The sequence below is a fragment of the Phalacrocorax carbo genome, chromosome 3, assembly GCF_963921805.1.
Source record: "Phalacrocorax carbo chromosome 3, bPhaCar2.1, whole genome shotgun sequence".
Lineage (NCBI taxonomy): Eukaryota > Metazoa > Chordata > Aves > Suliformes > Phalacrocoracidae > Phalacrocorax > Phalacrocorax carbo.
Window position 1 is genome coordinate 17,394,659 of NC_087515.1, and position 22,249 is coordinate 17,416,907.

The 22,249-nt window shown below is 41.6% G+C and overlaps 1 protein-coding gene across 4 annotated transcripts in view; it reads left to right on the top strand.

Annotated features, from left to right (window-relative positions):
* DAAM2 (dishevelled associated activator of morphogenesis 2) overlaps positions 1 to 22,249 on the top strand; it is a 214,309-nt gene that overhangs the window by 60,507 nt on the left and 131,553 nt on the right. The gene's annotated exons all lie outside the window — the stretch shown is intronic.

A 22,249-nucleotide genomic window follows, 5' to 3' on the forward strand; every position in this document is an offset into this window, starting at 1 on the left:
CCTGTACTGTGATACCCTGTGTCTTGCCAGGTTGCCATGAGGCTTAACTTCTTCTGTTTTAAACTTTAATAACTCCTTCAACCCAAGAGCTAGCTGTTTTTCAGGTGACTATTGTACATGTGACAGACTGCTGCAAAGGTAGTGATTGGAAGGTTACAGAATTTAACATTGATTAATGCCAGGTATTGATGTATAAGGCTCAAAAGCTGATCTTGTAATTATTTATAGTGGTGCTTAAAAGGTGAGTCGTTGATCACCAATTATAACTAGCTATACAGAGAACATTTGGCAATAGCGTTCTTTAGTCTAAGAAAAGTAAGTGAGGGCCCAGGCTCTGGAAATTGAAACTTGGCAGATGAAGCACAGATTTCTAAAGTGAGAGACAGTTTACTGAGGGCTGTGGTAGATTTTCTACTGCTGGAAATCTTTAAATCAAATGAGATGCCTATTGAAAAGTTCTATTCTACCTCAGGCAGGAATTAATTTATGGCAATCCCGTGGCCTGTGCTATGCATGAGGTCAGACAAGCCGATTGGTACAACCCTTTCAGCTTTATAGTTCTTAAGATTGTCTATTGTCTTACTTCTAAATAAGTCTCACTGAGGCCAGTGGAAGCCAAATAAACCTAAGTCCAGACTTTTACACTGCCTTCTTTCATGTCCTTCATGCTTCCAGCCTGTATTCACTTGTTGCCCAGCTAACACGTGGAAATATCCTCCTGCGTTGCTTTTAGCTTCTTACCACTGCACGGTGCCGCTTAGCTTGCCATATTCCAATCTGCAGTACCCTCCACATGTGCCTTAAAATTGTGGGATGTTTCTTTTTTGTTTGGCTTGTTTTTTTGAATTGGGAATTGAAAAGTGAGAAGGCTTAAGCAGATCTAAGAGGGAACGTATCAGGTTGTGGTCTGCTGTCCCTTTGGCAATGATTGAGATAGGGCATTCATATGTGTTTGTATTTATGATTTTTTAATTTTCTTTTTCCTCAAGCTTTGTACCATTCAAAATTGCTCAGCAAAAGAAGGGATTCTTGACTGCTGAGTTGCTATCTATGCTTCATGCACTTGTCCAGCAAGTCAGACGGAGATCCGCTCTTACTTTTCCCCCTGTACGTTATTGCACAAGGCAACTAGCCCCATGGGTCTTGTTTATTCTGTCTCCTACTGTTGTGCTATACTACCTGTTCAGAGTGGATAAGGCAGCTCCGGGGTAGAGAAGAACTCCATATTCCTGACCAAACTAGCAGTTAAATGATTGCTGAAGGACCGCAACTTGTAATAGCCAACAGGTGTTAAAGTTGGAAAGGATAATCACTTGGCTCTTTGAGTGACTGTTCTGAGAAGAGAGACTAGATCTTGGTAAGCATTCATCTCCCTTACTGACACTGGTGGTTAGACTTTTGAAAGAGCCTAGTGTCTCATGCAAATTTTTCCATTAGGATTTTCCCATGAAAAGGTCTTTTCTCAGAATTGCCAAATGTTGAAGAAAACAGTTTCCCGAATGTTTCCACATTCTTATGAGAGCTGGGTATTTCAAAATTTGTGATAAATCACACCAGAAACATGTATTTATTTGTAACTATTTTCTTCTTCCTTTTTTTTTTTTTTTATGCTGCTGAATGCTGTGCAATCAACGGTGATAGATTTTTCTAAATTCTTTTCTTTATTCTATTTATTTCTTTTGGGTTCAGTAGAAAGGGAAAAGATATTGGTGAAAGGGGAAAAGTCTTTGTTTTTCTTTTCCTTTTTGAAAGCAAAAATAAAATCTCAAAAGGCATCTGTAGTATTCCCAACACTAAAATAGCTCACTGCTTTTCCAAATGATTTTTTTTCTTTTCAAGACAGTTCTTTCCCCTTTTGACAAGCTCTGTTCAGTAAGCTGCACACTTTTTGGAAATTTGCCTCCTGTTTTGCACTGAAATGGAAGCTGGATAACTTTGTGAAAATTTGAGCTTGATGGAAAGGGCGAAATTCTCTTTAAAATTAAATTCTAATTATTGAAATACAAGTGCATCTTAGACACACATAAGTGAAGTTTGCAGATTATGTGTACAATCCTCTTGTAAGTGACAGTGGTGAAGAAGGCTAGGCTGCGGAGCAGACTGATAAGATCACTGCATTTAGAGAAAGGATTTCCTGCATTTCCTTTAACTAGTAAAGTGTTCTTTTTATGGCATGTAGTTGAACAGGAAAAGCATCAACTAATTGAGATGTTCTCTTCAATTAATCCCCATTTTGAATGAATTCCCTGAAAGGCCACATACAGCTTGGAGAGGCCAGGCTAGCTGTCTTTGCAGGCATGGTTTCAGGTAAGCCTTTAGAACTGTGGTGTACCAAATCCTTCTTACTCTTCAGGGACTAATTCCATGAGGCTACAACTTGGACATGGCTGGATAAGCTCAGCTACTGCAAGTGATAGGCCTGGCCCCAAGCGACTTTGGATAATTTTGCTGGAAGGAATCTTACTCACAGCATCTCCTAGGTGTAGTCTAGCAGGCGAGTGTCCTGAAGAGACCAAGAAGCTGCATGGAAAAGGATTGCCTGAAGAGAGAGAACACCTGGCTCATAGTCCTTGGGGGCTATGTTGTTTTTCTGGTATAGGGGTGCATGCAGCCCTGTTTTAGTATAACCTGAAATACAAGTGTTGCTTTTGGTTTTTTCCCTGTCTTTTATGTCTTCAGAGATAAAAATCAAGCTTTCTTGAGGGGAAGCCCTTCTGATTTTGAAATGGTTATGAAAAAGACATCACCTGAGGGATCTATTGGAGGCTTGTCTGATAGGTAATGTATGCAGGGTGGGAGAGTGGCAAGTCAGGGCCAAGTGTACACTTACTTGGCATATGATTTTTGGTGAACAGGAGACTGTTTAATTTCCGGATCCCATGAGGAGTGGCTTTATCTGCAGCGCAGGAGTATTGGTGTGGCAGTTAATACCATTTCCTTCAGACCTGGTTGGGAAGAGATGTGCAGTACATGGTGTGCTTTGGGAGACCTGCAGGCAAGAGGATAAAGTCAGAAAGTAATACAGGATGGAGAGTGTGAGGAATGGAGACGAGCTGCTTGCTACTGGAAACTGTCATTTTCAGCATCATGGTCTTGCTAGCCAGGTTTCTGTGGAGACAGTCCCTAGTACATAAACTGTTGGATGTTTGGGGAGCTACATGCTGCTGAGCAGGAAATTATTCAAATTCCTTATCTTCCACACAACAGGCTCAGGAGAACTCCTGCCAGAAAGCTTGCACCCAGGCCTCAGGGAACAGGGCTTGACCTCTGAGAAAGGGTTTTCCTGAGGTTTTGCTTACAAAAACTGAATTCAACTACTTTCTAAGCATTTGCCCTGAAAAGCTTCTGAAGGGCAAATACTAGATGGTCGTGGTTAGCAGTCCTGCTGTGGCTAAAATCCCATCCTGTTCCCACAGAAATCAGTGGTCAAACATCCACTGACTTCAGTGCAGGCAGCTGAGGCATACAAAGGGAACAATTCTGCAAAGCCCTAAACTTGTAGAGAATTCAAATCCAAACCCAAGGGTTTGGGTTTTTTTGTATCTTTTTGTTTTGGTTTGGTTTTTTTTTTTGTTTGGATCATCTCCAGTTACGAAGACTTATTCCCAAGCAATGAAGTAATGAGACTGTAGACTAGCATGTCTAGGGAATGTCTTGGAGCAAGCCAGAGCAACAGCAATGGTCTGACTTTACCTGGTATGGGAACCAGTAGTCCATTGTGTTTGCTGCTGCCACTGCCTGTGTTAAAGCAGGGACAGTGACTATACTGTGGATGGTACTGGAACTGGGGAACAGTGTAACCAGTCAAGAGCTTTTCTTTAAGCCTTTCTCCATTTTTTAAAACTTCTGGGGACCCACAGCTTTTAATGTTAGTGACAGTTTTGTCATTAACAAAGTTTGACAAGCATCACCAGTCAAGAGCGTTTCTTTGAGGCTGCTTCTGTTAGTATTGAATTGTCTGGGGAATCACAACTTTTAATATTAAAGACAAAATTTTGTTGTTGTTGACATTTGGTTTTGAGAAAAGATGGGGCAGATGCCTAATATAGTAGAGTAAAAATCTGTGAAGACTAACCTTCTACAAATATAAGGAGTCTTTTTTTTTTTTTTTGGCTGATTGACTCCATGTCTGTGAGTTCTTGTGGTGTGAGAACCGGTAATGAGTTTGATTTATGGAAAAATGTGCTGGTGTTTTTATTTCTGACATACCTTGACAATCTTTGTTCTGCAGCTTGTTCTTGTCTGTAATTAGCAGATGTTGGCTCAAGAGAATTTCTGCAATATACTCTTATCATGCAACTAATCTAGATCTGTACACAGAAGTAAGTTCCCTGAACACTTATATAGAGCAGGGCCTTTGTGGTAAGAGGACTTCTGAGAAATTTGACTGTGCTTAAGAAAGGTGTACTCTTTTCATTGGTGCCCAGTGACAGGACAAGAGGCAATGAGCATAAACTGAAGCACAGGGAATTCCGTCTGAAGACAGGATACTTTTTCACAGGGAGGGTGGCCAAGCACTGGCACAGGTTGCCCAGAGAGGTTGTGACTCCACTCTTGGAAATATCCAAAACCTAAATGGACACAGTCCTGGGCAACCTGCTTTAGCTGACCCTGCTTGAGCAGGAGGGTTAGACTAGACAGTCTTGAGAGGCCCCTTCCAACCTCAACTGCTGAGATCAATATTGCAGCATTTCCTTATGAGGTCCCTGGTCCAGCCTTATCTCAAAAGCAGCAGCAGGAGTCATGAGGATTTATTGTCACATCCACCCTGTGAACCACTTTCTAGTGCTTTCCCTTTCCTCAGCTTTACAAGGTGTGTGGCATGTGTCTTTTGGCTCTTGACCATGTGAAAGTTTTTGGCATGTGGCTTTTGGGGCCAGGAAGTTCGGCCTTCCCTGGAAAAGATTCTTGTTAGTACAGGTTGTCTCTAAATGTCCTCTTTAATCCCCCTTGCATTCCAAAACTATATGCTTTTTCTTAAAGGGCATATTTTGACTCGTCATTTCACACTTTCCTTTTCCTTCTCTCTCTCTTTTTCTCTCCCTCTGTCAGTTGCTCAGACTTGTTTATCAACTTCTGAATGAAAGGTGCGTCATGGCTCACCCCACTACTACCTGCTCCAAGAATTGTTTTGTCTGCCTCTTAAAGAAAACCTGTCAGATCTTTCTTGTTAATCTGGAGACTGTTTTCAGTTTTACATGGCAGTGCTTGCAAAGAGAGAAAACACTCTTTATAAGTGCATGAAAGAAGCATCATTCCTTGAGAAAGACATATAAAGTTTTTTTTCAGTGAGGCTGAAGGCAATGATTTCATTTTTTCTCATCCCTTCAACCGTTTTTTTTTTTTGTTTGTTTCCTTTTCCTCCAGATATTTCATATAGATTAGCCTCTACTGCCAGGTAAAATAATGTGGGCTTGTAACTTCCTCTGCCTTTCAGAGATGGACAGAATAAAATGTGTGTTTTGGGGTTCTGATGTCCTCTTAATGGAAGAATATGGATTGAAGGATAAAATGGGGCCTTGGAGCCTTGTGAGCTAGGGCTCTGTGTGTGTAAAGCCATTGTAGGATGGAATACCTGAGGGAACCCTGACCTTTGTATCATCTCACTTGGGCTTTGAGGGGACCATGATGCTCCAGCTATTCTGCTGAACTTGCTTCAAAACTCTCAAGCTGTGTCCCCACCAACTTTTGGATCTGATGAGCCAAAGTGGGTAGTCACCTTTGCAGTTTTGTATAGATCCCTTCCCCACACAGTGCTTGGGAAAGTGCATTGATGAAGGAAGGCATGGTGTAGCATGGCCAGGCTAGGAGAGGACTTAGTACAGAGGGATGTACATACACATCAGTATTCTCTTCTACACTGGATAAATTCAATTTTCTTTCAGAAGTGTTGGGGTGCAGGTGGTATGGAGAGAGAAAAAGAGGCCTGGACCTTCACCTGGGACTCATTTAAGGAAAATTTTAGCACTGTGGTCCTAGTGGGGCTGTACATCCAAAGGGCTGGAGGAGAGCCATAAAACAAACAGGCATAAAATAAACTTACTGTACATGTTTTCATACTTACGTCCCCAGCTACTTTTGGTGTGTTTATGAAAGCACTGTGGGCTCTTGGGTCTGCCTGGCAGTGGGAGTGAGGACAAGGAAATTACACATACACACCCCCCATAGGAAAGCTTTGTTTTAGGCCCTCTACCTTTAAATCTCCTTACTGAAGTAATTCCTTGGCTGGAAAAAGATAGGAAGAGGTGTTCCAAAATCCTGTGCTCTCAATGTTCTAATAAAGCTGGTGGAAAGGAATTCCTTCTAGCAGATTATTTCTGAGATGGATTGCAAATCCTTTTACTTTTGCTTTATCTAGTGTGGACAGAGAGCTTGAACTAAGGTGGAGTATTTGCTACAGTGGCAGTTAGTGGAGTTTGAAAGAAGAGGCAGAAGTCTGGAATGAGGCTGTTTCATTATTTTCAGATAGGGAAGGAAGGAAGGCTTGCATGAAAGTTCCTTGGTTTTCTCTTTCAGAACTGCATTAGAGTGTGTGTGTTTGGTTTTGTGAGCCTGGAAACATCTACTGTGTAGAAATACCTTGCACTGAAAGCCAGGGATATATGACCAAAGCAGTGAAAGAAGGCTAGAATTTTGACTCATATTTCAATAGTTGAACTTAAAGTATATGATCTACCAGCGAAACATGTTATTAATTTTTAACCCGTCTATTCATAAGTTGCTTGTGGAAGCTTAACGACCAGCAGAACAGGACATTGTTTTACTCTTCATATAACTGTATGACAGTGCCATGGGTTATGAATGTACATATGTTATTTGTGGATGACTCATGCTGAACAGCTTATGTGGTTGTTGAGCAGCTCCTGAATATCAGTTGTCTTAGAAGTGGTAGGCAGGTGAGAAGCATTTGGTTTGATGGGCTCCAAAGCTATAGTTGGTGAAGAGAATCTGCAAATAGAGGTAAGAAAAGAACATAAAATGTTCCCTTGAAACCAGCTAAGAGACATGCAGAACACTGGCATTTCCTGACAAGTTCTTCAGTCTGGGGGGGAAAAGTCCGCATCTAACGTCACTTGCTCCTGTACGTCTTATGTTAGTTATCCTTTCCAGAGAGAGTGCCACTTACCTGCTGCTGCTCTGTGACATATTGAAAATCTATGGGTGAGGAGGAACAGTGTGCAAACTACATGTAGGTCGTTGCTGGCAGCGGTGATGGAGGCACAGGTTGGAGACAGCTGAAGGTTTTTGCAGTGCAGTCCATGATGTACAATTCTGCACTCTGGTACTGGCTGCTCAGGGTATGGAGAGAAAGGGAAGCTTTGACTTTCTGCACAGCTTGAGAGCAGCTTCTCCTTAGTGGTGTCAGAAGCAATGATGACTCTGCCCTCACTTTCTTCTTAATTTGAGGCAAGCTGATTGAGCTGTTATAAGCAGCGTGGAAGAGTATTCCTGGGCAAAGAAGGTTTAAGGGGAAGCGTGGAAGAAAAGCTGAAGCATAAAACTACTACTGACATATGGCATATGTTGGTTTTCTGAATCTATAGTCAGACACTTTCACAGCGTTAAGATTAAGGTTGAAAACAAAACCTTTTTTTGAGTACATCCAGCCTGGCAGGAGGTCTGTGCAACACTAACCAAGTGCATGTGTGCTTTCTTGTTCCAGTGTGAGGTATTACCTCCAATTTAGATTTAGCTTTCTGCTGTACTGCATTGCCCGCTTCTTGAAATGGAGAGAGGAAAACAGTTTTAAAGCCCAAATGAAAAGGTGTTTTATCTTCAATCTAACTATTCATTTTAAATCCCAATTATTAAAAGAAAAAAGTTTCTCCATCAACTCTGCTCCAAGAACCATCGGATTTTCTTTCCCTTTTTTAATGATAGAAATTGCATGAGTGAATGAAGTCAAAAAGAGGTGTTCATACTGACCCCTACTGAAGTTCATATATGCCTTAGAATACATTCCCCAGGAGTCAGGAAATGGTGATTAGGATGCTCTCCTTTGACTTTGCTAAAATCAGTTCAAAAGGCCTTTGGAGCAAATGAAATATTTTGGGGACTACAAAAAAAGATCTCAGGTGCCCACCTGGGACAATTCCAGTGAGGGACATTCACTAGAAATGAACTGAGTCTGAATTCTGTTTGGAAGAGTCGCTCTCTTGTTCTACAATGTTATGTGTTTCCATCAGAATTAATAGGAATTTGTTATACCCATGAAGAGAAAACTATATGGGGAATGTATGTTGTTCGCTCATCTGAGGAAAGAAAGGCTCTTGTAAAGTCCTATAATCTAATTCCAATAGTATGTTCATTCTGAAATTGATGCCTTGATAAGATGAACAGAATTTTGACTATACCTTCCAATATATTTCTGAAGAGAAGAATACAATGCTTCTCCTTTTTTCTTCTCCCTGTCTGCCCCCCCCACTTTTTTTTTTCTTTTCCTGATGACTTTGCCTACATAAATATGATTTTTGGGGGATTCCCTGTCAAAGGTCTGAAATAATTCACTTTTACAGAATATAAGACCCTTAGTTGCTGATAAGAAAAAGGTTTTCTCTGGAGTGACCTCAGCCTAAATATTTAAATAACTGAATACAAAGGCATAAATTTATTTATTTGACTGAACTATTGGCTGCTTGACCCACTGGCATTACCTCCACACCAAGGTCCTTCCACAGCATGAGACTTGCTATAGTACTCCCACAGAGCACAGCATCCTTCCAACTAGAAAACTGATCTTTCCTTTTGCCCCTTGCTCTGTTTCCTGCGATAAGTGGTTTTCCTCTATTCAGTTATTTAGTAACTCAAGCTTAAATTTTGGTCCTTAGAGACACTCCTTCCAACTTAGAGAAATGCTTTTTTTGGTCCTGAGTGGTTAGTTAGAAGGGGCAGAGAGATCTCATTTCCAAGATATTGTCAGTGTTGGTTTCTCTCTATTAAATGAAGGAGACAAAACTTCTTCTCAGGGTGAATCCAGTCCCAGTGCTAAAGTCTTTTTTTGTTTGTTTGTTTTTGTTTTGTTTGTTTGTGTGGTGTTTTTTTTAATTTGGGCAATGCTATGTCTCATTCTTTTTTGCACAGGGGTTTCTGAGGTGCTGTGAAAACCACTTCCTTGGACAGCACTTCTCCTATGAGCAGCTTTCTGGGAAACAGGTGACTTGGTGGTCATCATGCTGGGATTTGATGATGGAGAACAGTTTGCCACATAGTCATACTATTGAAATTTAAATGGAGAGAAACTCTTACTGTAGGAGTATTCCAGCAGATGCTGGAAATGTGTCCTGCAATATCAAAATGGATATGAAATGTGCTCTGGGACCTAAGGAGAGTTAGTGTTGCTATTAGTAGGCCCTGTAGGAGATGAATTGTTTCCTTATCATGCATGACCTCTTAAAAATGTAGAAAATTTTTGCCTGTGTTTGAAATCTCAGCATGAACAGGATATTCTAAGACCTTGTGGACTTGCTTCTGTCTAAAGAACCTTTTTTTTTTCTTGGAAACAAAATAACGTTCCTTAAAACTTCTTCCCACACTGACTCCCCTCTCTAGGCTTGCATTGCTTAATGTGTTTAATTCTGGAGTTATCCCAGTGGACCTTTTTGTGATTAATAGCTGATAACACTGTAAACCCCACACTAAGAACATTTTCTGGGCGGTAACCTTGCTTCTTACAGACTGTGTTTGACTGCTGTTAGGGCATGGACAGAACAAGCACTAGGGGAGAGGTCACCCTGAAGTGCATCTCAGTGGTGTGGGCTCAGTGTTTGCATTATACATCTGCCAGTTTATCTTCTTTCAGAGATTTGGAGATGTAGCCGCTACTCTTTACAATTTTCTCTGTTTTAAGAATTGCCAGGCACCACTGTAGTGTGGTGGGCCCTTTGCTTGTAATATGAATGACTACGGGAGGGGTAGGAGAGGAGTAACATGGGAATTCAGTAGTGTTAGTGTTATTTTCATCTCGTATTTACTGGCCCAAGAGCCAATAGTTAAAAATTAGTGATAGGCTGGCAGCTCGCATGCAAATTGTTGGGTTACGTATAATGTATTTCTGCTTGGATTTGCTATCCAGTCCAAATACATAGTTGGTCTTGATGTTTCAGAACTTCTGATATTTTACAGTTCCTAGTTATTTTGCTGGGAGGTATCTGCAAAGTGTTGTGTGAAAATTGAGAGTGATTCCTTGTTCGAATGGGTTTCTGGGCAGGGGGAGGGTCAAATACTGCTGCTACTTCTTGTTACTGGAAAGATTTTGGTACTGGTTGGCTGAGTCTTTTCTACAGCAGTGGAAAATGGAGCTAATAGCAATTTCAGTCTTTGCAGTGGGAGATATTCTTTCATAATTTGTATCTATCTTATAATTGTCCCTGCCTGAGTAGGGCAGCAGAGTCAATACCTGGACTACTTGTAGGAGGCAACGTATGACTGCTTACTGTCTTTATTTGTCTGTATTCCATCCATAAATTTAAGATATAAGATGCAAGAAAATTAATGATTTAAGTAAGTTTTAAATACGCTTCCAAAGGGTAAGACAAAACAAACAGGTCATGATTTGGATAAAACCCTGTACAATCTATCAAATAAATCAGTGCTGTACAGAACTAGAGACAAGCAGTGATATTGGTACATGTTCTGCAAAGACATACATCGCTGGATATCATAATGTTTGCAGCCCTAAGGGGGTAAAGATTATGTTCCTTCTCTAATAGAGGGTAGACTTCTGTTCTATTTGTATACAATGGGCCTTCTTTTTGAAACATGTCTAAGGACTGTGTACCCAAATCAAGTGGCTGTTTAGAAGCAGGGTTGGTTATTTTGTCGTTTGTGGGTTTGGTGGTTTTTTGGTTGTTTTTTTTTTTTTTTTCCTCCCCTGTAGTGTGCAGCTGTGTTGGGGAGCTGAGGGAATTTTATTCTGCAGTCTGTTTTTCTGTGGAATATGCTCAAATTTTTGTCAACTAGATGCAAGTAGCTTGGGCTCAGAAGCTGACAGAACTTGCTGTACCTTCAGGCAGGCAGTTGACTTGCTGTAGATACTTAGAAGTCCGGAGATGACTACCCAAACATCCGCTGTATGCAACTTCTCTGCAATTTTCTTTGGGTATCTGAGCATACATTTAAGCAAATGACCTAACCTTGGGGGATAACATTGTGTTGGTCAGTTACAGTTCTGGGAAATCTTCCCTAGATATACTTCAGTACTTAGACTTTTCTTAATCATGTACAGTAAAGGGCCTGGATGTGGACATGTCCTCTTGCCATGAGAATCCAGGAGACTAGAATTTGCTATTGGCAGCCCAGAGAAGGTAGTAGAATAGAGTTGGTAGTGACTGGCACAGGCACCACACCCCCATGTACCATATGCTTTAGTCCATGTGGATATGCATTGTTTCGTAGAGAAGATCCTCATGTTTGTGTATTTTAGGGGGGGTTCTCCCTGACCCTCTTTTTGCTGCACTCTCTGCAACATACTGCTGTTGGCCCAAAGCACCCAGTGACTGTGCAAGGAGGGTGGCTGGTTTTAGGTAGCGCTTTCTTTTCAGACCCTCATAATTGATCGCTACTTGTGTCACTCAGAGCATCAGCTCTGTGGAATCTGACCTAAGTATAGATAAGTCCTTGTTCACCCTAATGTCATGAAACACTTAACAGCCCCAAAACCTAAAGCAGTAAGTCATGGCTCTGAAACCAGCTTTCACTGTTGATGTAGTCTCCTCCTGTAAATATTACAGCAGCCAGAAAATATATTTTATCTGGATGCCACTTAAAAATACACACAGAAAACAACCCAAAATCCTTGAGCAGAACTCTTTCCAAATATCCATTCTTCCTGAAGACACATTAGGGTAAAAGTTCAACAATTTCACCAAGCTTCTGGCTTGGAGTTCAAACCTACTTGCGTAATGAGGTTTCAGGGCATCGAACCCAGAGTATCCTTGTCAGAATGTTGAACAAAAATAAAAATGCTAGAGTAAAATGCCACATATGACCTTTTCTTAGCTTTATTTTCTAGAGTGAATTTATTGTTGGTGCCAAATTGACAACACAGGAACCTGGGTAGCTTAAAAAAATGGGTATATAAAATCAATGACACCTTGACTCTGTCTGTGCCTTGGCCTGTGGAAACCATCTCTAAGATGGAGACAGCATCAAGATCCCAAGACCTGTTCCCTTTGTTATGCATCTATTGACTGTTTCTTCCATTTAGTGTATCACTAAAGAAGCCTGTTAACTATTGTCTTCATCAGTGGCTTTTCAGTATATGAAACTGAGGTGAGGACCACCATTTTTATTATTTACAGGTTTGCAGTGACATGTAGAAATATACTGTACTTTGGCTGGGGCACTAAGTAGGAATGTGGCAGATATGCAGCCTGGAACCTGGCTTTCCCAGGTGGCATTGATGAACACTAGTTTTGAAGAGAATCAGTGCCATCCATGAAAAACATGTAAAAGACCAAATGTTGTCCGTGTCAGGTTTTTCACCAGTTATACCCATTTGCTATAAAGACTGAGTTGCTTTTTCCAGTGAGAGAACTTTGCGAAAATTTTAGCAGTGCAGGTAATTGATTTGCCTGTCAATAGCAAAGACAGCACTTGTAGACCTACATCTGTGGCTAGTTCCTCGTGGTTATAAATAAAGCATATTTCCAGTCAAGCTGAGCTTTAATGTCCTGTAGTGGCCCTGAACCCGGTGTTAGAATGGAAATCAATTTTTGTCTGCTGAGATGACATTGGACCACAGATGAAACATTCTTCTACTAATTGTTTAAATAAGAAAACAGCATTTCACATGGAAATGAGCTGGAGTTCGGGAAGATGTAACTGGACCTTTACTGTTTGTTTGTTTTTATTGGACAACACTGGCAGTTCTTACAGATTATTTGTCTCTCAGCAGAGGCACTCTAATGCCCTCAGCTGCTTATTTTGTCTGGAAAATTCAGGCACCCAGGATGATGATGACAACATCAGCAACACTTTGACTCCCAAATCCCCTGGCAAAATAGTTACATCATGTCTGGAAATAATTGGGCCATGACAGAATGGAAAAATTACAATGACTCAAGCAAGACAGGGACGCTTTTAGTAATGCGGTTTTGTGTGTTCATTCTTCTGAAGGTGGCAGTTCTTAGTGCTACTGGGAAACTCAGGATTGACATCACTTGTAACTAAGCTCTACTCTTCCCAATAGAAATATTGCACAGATTTCAAGTCCCTAGACCAAGCTTTAGTACTAATCTGCCATACCAGTGTTCCTGGTGTTTTGGTGTAGAGGAATGAGTGGGACGGCTTGTTCTCCAGATCACTCTATCTTTGACTTCTTTCTTGAGGTGATGTCTCATCCTTGGGAGCTGGCCTTATGGATAGAACTATTAGACATTACTGATTAGGGACAGTTTAAAACCAATGACAAAAAAGGCGTTTCATACCATAAGACCTGTAAAAGACATGGGACTTTATCCTTCTGTACCAGAAAATAGTCTTCTGCATTGGAACTGAAGGGGCAATGTGCCGATTATGGCTGTCAATGTGTATGTATGCTTGACTGATGTTTCCATGATCTATTTCATCTTCAGTCTATGAATTCTTATACCGAATAAAGGCTTCATCTCACACTCCAGCTTCCAAGGCGCTCTCTTCTGTGAAACTGCATCAGTGTTGTACCCACCACCAAAAGAATGTAGAGGCTAACCTGGCCTCTGCTGTCTAGAACCATAGCTTACAGAAAAGGCAGTTCAGACCTGCTCTGTTGGGTAGCACAGACACAGCCTGGACTGTAGTCTTGTCCTGAATTCATGGACCTGAGATTTTTGGCAAGTCCTAAAAATAACATTTTTAGCACCTGAATTCTTTCAAGAGTAAAATCTGGGGATCATAGAGAGTGTTTGAAAAGACTTACTGCTGGATAGTCTTATCCTCAGTTATGACTGGGTCCTGGGGTGGCATCTGTGGGGTTTATGGGATTCTTTCCCCATGTTTGCTTTTATGTAGCATATTTCCCACAGGCTCTTACAATCACGGTGATTTGAAGAAGAACAATGACATAACAAACCAACCCATCTAGTGAAGCTAACGCTGTGGTAGGGGAAATCATTGCATAAATTCCATTATTTCATAAAGCATAAGTTTATCCACACTGGATTTGTGGACACAGCTAAATGCTGCCTCTACGGCAGCATCATTACTGGGGTGTGAACCATCATGTCCTGGCCAGATTTCAGCTGGGTGATTACTTTTTGCTGACCTACTGTTTTTTATTACTATTTTTATAGTACCATAAGTCTACTTGGCACTGTACATTAACTGATTTAAGCAGGTAAGTAGGACTGTGGAGAACCTACAACCTCAGTGCCACAGCTGGGATGATGCAGTATGATACAACAAAAATAAAACGCACTGGTGGAGTATAATGCAACAGAAATAAAACATACACAAAATGTGGTGCAGGCTTTGCAGCAGTAGGTGTCTCTTCAGAGTTCGTTTGGTTTTTTTTTTCACAGAATCCCAGAATCCCAGGTTGGAAGGGACCTCAGGGATCATCTAGTCCAACCTTTCTGGGAAGAGCACGGTCTAGACAAGGTGGCCCAGCTCCCTGTCCAGACGACTCTTAAAAGTGTCCAACGTGGCCGAGTCAACCACTTCCCTGGGGAGATTATTCCAATGGTTGACTGTCCTCACTGTGAAGAATTTTCCTCTCATGTCCAATTGGAATCTCCCCAAGAGCAACTTCTGTCCATTCCCCCATGTCCTCTCCATGTGACTCTGTGTAAAAAGGAATCTCCATCTTCTTTGTAGCTACCCCTTAAGTCCTGGTACACGGTGATGAGATCACCCTCTAAGCCTCCTTTTCTCAAGGCTGAACAAACCCAGCTCTCCCAGCCTATCCTCATATGGCAGGCTTCCCAGTCCTTTGATTGTCTTGGTGGCTCTTCCCTGGACCCCTTCCAGCCTGTCCATATCCTTTTTGTAGAGCGGGGACTAGAACTGTACCCAGTACTCCAGGTGTGGACTGACAAGCACTGAGTAGAGTGGGATAATGACTTCTTTCTCTCTGCTGGTGATGCCCTTTTTGATGCAACCCAGCATCCTGTTGGCCTTCTTGGCCGCAGCAGCACACTGTTCGCTCATGTTGAGCTTTCTGTCCACCAGGAACCCCAGGTCCCTTTCCACAGAGCTGCTCTCCAGCCAGGTGGATCCCAGTCTGTGCTGCACTCCTGGATTATGTTTTCCCAGGTGCATGACCTTACACTTGTCCTTGTTGAACTTCATAAGGTTCTTGCTGGCCCACTCCTCCAGCCTATCCAGATCTCCCTGCAGAGCAGCTCTCCCTTCTGGAGTGTCTACTTCCCCACTCAATTTGGTGTCATCTGCAAACTTCATCAGGCTACACTTGATGCCGTTACCCAGATCACTTATGAAGATATTTAATACCATTGGGCCCAATATCGATCCCTGGGGGACTCCACTAGTGACAGGTTGCCACTTGGAAAAGGAGCTATTTACCACCACCCTCTGGGTGCGGCCTGTCAGCCAGTTCCCCACCCACTGCACAGACCACTTGTCTAGGCCATAACACATTAATTTCTTCAGCAGGAGACTTCTTTACTATCTGTTTAAATAAAGAGAGGAGTTTTGCAGTTTGATGTGTAGGCAGTGGTTACGAGAATCCATTCCAAGCCTAAGAGCTGTCATGTTGTCATGAAACATAGTGAGGATATTACAACGGAATAGTGGAAAAACCAGCAGAGAATAAAAGTTAGAGCTGGAAAGTGTAGTTCTTCCCTGGCTGAAGGAAAAGCATGCTTTTTTGGGGTTGGGTGTTTTGTTGGTTTTGTTTGGTTTTTTTTTTTTTTTAATAGAAGGGAATGGCGTGGTCTTTACTGAGGTATATGAATAGAACAAATGTGGCTCATGGTGAGGAAGACAGGAAAATTAATCTTAGCAAGAGTCCACACTTTCTGATTGGGAAGGAGGTGGAGGGTACCGATGTTACTGAGTCTGCAGTGCTGCAACTTTAGAAAGCTTAAAGATAATAACAGGGAGGGGGCAAGGAAAGAAAGATGGGACTCCAGACTACTGCACTCAAACCAGAGAAGTTACTTATATTTAGGGGATATGCAATCCTGTTGGATCCACTGCCATGGTGTTTTGAATTGTTGGCAAGTTTGCCTAAATGTGGAATTGATAAATTAGGACAGGAACCTGTGGTACAACAACCACCAAGCAAAATGTATTACTGCCTCCAAAGTTGCTGTTTAATAGGGCATCTCTGCCTCCCATCTTAGCTAAATATATTGTATCCTTAGACACTGAGGAGCTTGAGGACGTAAGTATTCTGGATAAACACTAAAGTTGTGAATTTTACTTGTTTTGTTTGCAGTGTAAGCTGCAGTGGTCACATTGCCATTCAGAAATGTTAAAGATGTGTAGATTTACTTGCATCTAAATAAGATGCAAGATTATAATTAAGACTCAGCTTTTGGTGTCTAGGACAGATTAGTTTTGATCCTGCAAATTTTTCTGTGGAATCAGAGTTATAGTAAACTAATACATTTGTGAAAATAAAATAATTTCTTAGCAGGTAAAAAAATGAATGGATTGTTCAGTCAGCTCAGGTATAGAAGGTTATTAGTCTTGATTAAAACATGGAAAAAAAGGTGTAAAGAAATAACAAATTATTACTCTCTGGATTTATTATACTGATTCTAACTGCTTTACTGTTCTCTCCTCTTTGTATTTTGAATCTTGATTTAACTGTTCTTTAAAAATTATTTTTCTATGAATACAATTTAGGTAGATAAATGGATTGGGAGCCTGCTGGTATCTCTTTTCCTGTTTTCTTTGGGGTTTTGGGTTTTTTTTTGTTTTGTTTATTTGTTTGTTTTTGTTTGGGGCTTTTTTTGTAGTTTTTTTCCCCTCATTCCCAGGTAAAGAAAGTGTTGCAAATGAATCTTTCAGAAGGGAAAGGCCTGTCAGTTCTTTAGCTTTTTATTTGGTGTTGATAAGCTGTTAACAGGTGAGAGGTGTTGGATTTGTGGGCATTAGCAGGCTAACTTTAGTGGTCATTAGTCATCCAGCACATCCTTAAAGTATTAAAAATAAGCAGATTTTTGACAGACACATTGCATTAAGTAGGTTCATGGGTATAGTTACACCTGACGGTCTTCAAATAGCCCTTGCCTTTTCTCTTATCTCAGGACATATTTCCCAGGCAAATAAATTAATAAAATTTTAGAATTAAATAAAGTATTAATAATATATAGTACTATGTATATAGCAGGAGACAATCTTTAGGTCTGTGGAAAACTTTGAAACTCTCAACCATCTCAGTTTTGATGGGATGGTGTGTAAACCAGACTGGTGCTGAGTGCCTGGGCTAGCTTGCGAAGTCCTTATACCACGCTGAGATCTGCAGCCTTGTTTTGATGTGTTGTGGGAGGGCAAATCTCTGAACAGGACTCAAAACGTACAGTGTGTTTTGAAATAAGCTCTCTCCTCTGGTGGAACTGTTAAGTGTGGGCCGTGGCTCACCGGAACTGCATAGCTGTCGCTGCACAAGGCCCCAGTCATTTTCCAGGAATTTCTTTCCTTTGATCAGTTGATGGATCTGATGCCTTCAGGTCCAACACAGTAAGCAGGCAGGTGCACTCTTCAGGGAGGACTACCCTCCTTCCTGAAATAAAGGTTTTAACTTTGTGGATTTTAAATAGTTGGTTATTTTGTTGCTGCTTTGTGCCCTGGAGACAAGGAAGCTCCTTGGTATGGTGACAAATCCAAACCAAAGGAGTTGGGTTACTACTGCAGCTGCAACAATTGGATTGCTTGCTTGTCCCCTGTCCACATGCCCCATGCTGCAATTGCCTTATATTGCATCTGACATCTGTCACGTTATATGTAACATACATGGAAAATTCCCATGGAAATTAGAACATGCTATGAAGCTCATAGTTTCACCATCTGTGTGCTGGAGAAGCAATGTGGTCCAGGGAGCTGAGCATAGGATCAGTATGGAGCTCTATAGCTTTAACGAACATATATATTTTGACAATTTTAAGCATGGTGCTTGTTTTCCCCATTTCATCATCAGTAAGCAACAATGAAGGTAGCTATTGTCATACCATGAAGCTCTGGTGGTTTATTATTTAATAGTTGAATAACTTAGAGATTTAACTTGGATTTGGGGGGGTGGGGGGTGGGGGGTTAGGGGGGAGTCCAAATTCAGGTTTCTTTCTACTTCTGTGATAATACGTCACATTGCTATGTTTCATCCTGGCATAGAGAAAAATACAGATTTACGGGGAAATGCAAGTGATTTACTTTGTTAGCTCTCCTGTTAGCATAAACCAATGTGGACAATGATTCTGCATCGTACATTTAGTCCCATGCTTCCCACTCAGGTAAGAGCTGTGGCTACATTCACTGACGTTGTGTGTCTGTTGATGGTCAGTGGAGGTTAAGCTCTGGAAGTGAGCGCACCAGTGTTTTCCGTTAATGCTTCCTTATGTTGCAAACTGGTTTTACAGGACTGCGTGTGTTTAGTTAACACACAGAGTCCTGCCCTTCTGTTTTTCTACAGGTGATGATACAAAAGTAATGTTCTCTAGTTATAGTTGTGCTCTCGCTGTTCGCTGTGGTGAAGGACGGGACTGTGAGGTAAAGACTACGATAATAAGCTGTCTTGCACAGGAGAGCTGCTGGCACAGCAGTTGTTGCAGGTGTCTTACTGTTTGTGGAACGTTGCTTATTTAGGATCTATTTGCAAGAAAATTATAATTTCTCAGATGACAATGAAGATAAGAGTGAGACTGGGTTTTGAACCTGCAATTGAAAGAGGATCCTTGTGTGCAGTTAGCATGGATCCCTCCAATGCGGCTAAACCTTCTGATAAGACTTGGAAAAATTTCATTAGCTTAATTATGTTTGGTCACTGGGCCAAATGGTTTAGAAATGAACACGTACGCCCTGTCAGAGGAAGAGGACATAGTTATAATTAGACCTTGGGCAAAGTTCCAGGCTGTGACTCCTGACCTGAGCCGAACCACAGATGGGGCTGGGAAGCAGAAGGGGGATTGCTATGAGGAGCGGGTGTGCGGTTAGCTGTTGAAATGACAGCAACTTGTTTGTGTTGTGCAAAAGGGTAAAACAGTACAACTGAGGAGAGCTGTGGGAGGGAGTTATGTGTAATAGTGGGATTCTCTCCAGAGAGAGATTTCCCATTGATTCTCACTGGAGGTATATATAGAAATAGATAATTGTATGTGTTTCATTCTTACAGTCACTTTACTTACGAGAGGTTCAAAGGCAATAGGGCTTCTATTACAATAAACCCCCCACCTTTTGTTATTTCCGTAAAATTTTATGACAGCTTTGTTATCAGTTACCCCTCAGAAAAAATGAAAGATGTTCTCTTCTTAATTATTTTTTGTTGCTTCCCCCGCTTTCCCCTGCCCATCCTTTGGAAGCACAAGAATCCCAGATTTGGTTCTTGTCAAAGAAAAGGCAAGAGAGAGGGAAAGAAAAGGAAAAGATTATTAATTTGGACCCTATTAGAAAATGTTTATTTTGTTTAAAACTGTGTTCACCAACAGAGATCAAGGAGTTGTAATTAGTTCTTAAATAGCATGAACAATGCAACTTAAGTAAATGCCCCTCAGCATCCTGTGACTGGCAGGCTTAATCTTTAGAAAGACAGTGCTCCCATTTAGAAATATAATTCATTCATTCATTCATGATTCCGTTCTAAAAGACCTGTGCTGGATTTTAGCAGTCCTCAATTATTCTTGTTTTAAAAGTATCTAGACATGTCACCTATCTACAGTTACAGTGTTGTAGCAATACAAAAGTACCATTTTACCCCTCTGTGTCAGTATGAATTTCCCACATGCTTCTTATAGATAGGCCTGGAAAATGCCAGCATTAAGAGTATGAGTTGTGCAATGGAATGCTGCTTTATGAAAGTGAGGCAATACAAGTTTACCGTTCATGTGAGCTCTGCGTGCTTTTGCAGAGTAGTAAATGCTAAGTAGCTTTGCTGAGTTTGTCAAGCATGGATCCCAAGGAACAGATGCCAATTTTGAAAAAACACCACAGGTACAAGACCTAGCTTGTGTATTTTTCAGCATTATGGGTGAAGAAGGCCTGCAGAATGTTCACCTCTTAGGTGAACCTGCCTAAGATGAAAGCTGAGTGCTGAAACTTCAGTGCAGGACAACCTGTGGTGCCCTGACCAGGGCAGTACTTGCCCTGTAGAAAACTGTTGGCCTTCATATCCATTCACATAGTACTCATTTCCTGGTAAGGTACCTCTTATAGAGGAGTGCTCGCTAAAGTCTTGACCTGAGCTCATAAAGGAAGATGTTATGGTCCTAACAGTTCAATGTCTCAGCCAGTTTTTCTGGGGAGGATTCATTGCCTATGCCCCAGAGAATGCTGGTCCTTTGGTAGTTGGTGAGGAAGCCTCTAGACAGCAGGCCAGAACTTGCTTACAACTGAATTGATGCAAATGTAGTTATACTGTATGTAAACCATGTTTGCCTCATTGATTTGAGTTCCTCTGAAAACAAAGTTTTTTCAAACAAAAGGGTCCTAACCCCATCCATGACCAGATTACCGTAAAGGACATTACACTCAGAGTAGTCCCTGAGAAGATGGTCTGTGATGGACAAGCTCAACTTCTCCTGGGGCTGTCTTGTAAAATCTTTTAAGAACTAAATCTCTTAAGCCAACACCACTGAGAGGAAACAGAAGTTGCCCTGCACATCATTGTACTAGATTTGAGGCCATTTTTGTTTTCTGACTGAATGACTGTCAGAGACCAGTTCCAGGGTTAAGTTGACCTTTGGCATCTCCTAGTGAGAATCCAATGTTCTTATAAATGTGCTTTTGTAAGCCAGCGTCACTCTGCCCTAGTCAGTCCTGCTGCAACATACCACCTCTTGTGGAGCTGGCATGGAGAGCAAAGGGAAGTGGGCATGCTGGAAGACAGAGCTTGGTACCAGCTCACTTTCCTTTCAGCTGCATGACAGTTGCAGCTGACGCCCCTCCAGCGCATAAGAGAAGGTGCTAGATAAAGTAATCCCAGCATAAAGTAGGGCAGGTGATTCCTGCCAAGCACATAGTGCCACAAGGGTGGAGGTTTGGGGTTTTTGTTGTTGTTTGTTGCTTACTTTTTTTCTTAAGCGAGCATGCCAATTTCTACACAAAAAGTCCCTGGAGAGCTTCTGGCTCTGTGCAGTATGTTAAGTCCCACTATGCAACTGCTGTCCTAAAGGTGCCTTTCCTAGCACAGCTACTTAGTCTCTGTAAGAGCTCAAAGCAGCCTTGTTCTGGCAAGCAAACAGACCAAAGCATTGTGGGGCAGGTTAGGGCAACAGCTGCTCTGATGACAAAACTCAGCTGTGTTGCTGCTGATACAGCATCCAGCAGTTCGCTTCACCTGCCACCTCCCTCCCTGCTCCTGTGCCCAGGGAGCTGAGCTCCACAACAGGCTTTAATTATTTGCTCTCTAAGGATATGGCTTATTCTGCAGATTAAGTGAAAAAGTGAAGTCCTTAAAAAATATAACACAAATAAGCCCCTTAGCTGTCAAACAACAAGTCCCTTAAAAGGGCAAAATATGCTGCTCTCTGTGGACTGCACAGATCCCTCCTTTCAAACTGCTGGCAGGAGGCTTCCTGTTTGGATGGGCCACTCACAAACGGTGTTGTGTGGTGAAATCAGTCACTTCCCAGCTCCTCTTTCAGGCCTTCTTTTGCCTCCCTTTATACTCCTGATACCAAAGCCCCTCAAGCCTGGGTCCTGTCAAGATGGGATCTGGCTGCTTGAATGTAAATCTGAAAGCATGCATTAGCACTGTGCAGTTTCTCCCCTGAATACATAAAGCAGCCCAAACTAGTTATATGTGTTTGAAAATGGGATAGACAAAATGGTCCTACTGTGATAGTCCGGGCCATAAAGGGACGAGTTCATTGTTTCATTGTTCATTTTATTTTGATTGAATGGGATACCTTTATAGGATTCTTCCATTTATTCTGGGTAAATTCTCCAGTATATGCTTTTTGCTTCTGATACTTTGGCTCCTTTACCATAGTAGTGAGAGAAAGGCCAACAGCGACATTCAGCAGTAGCTTTCAGCCTTGGCTGCTGAGCACTACTGATAAATCTACCTGCTGAGAAATCCCACACTGGGTTTGTAAAACCTTTTCAGAAACTTTGGGAGAATTGATTCTACACTGTCATACAAGAGCATGTT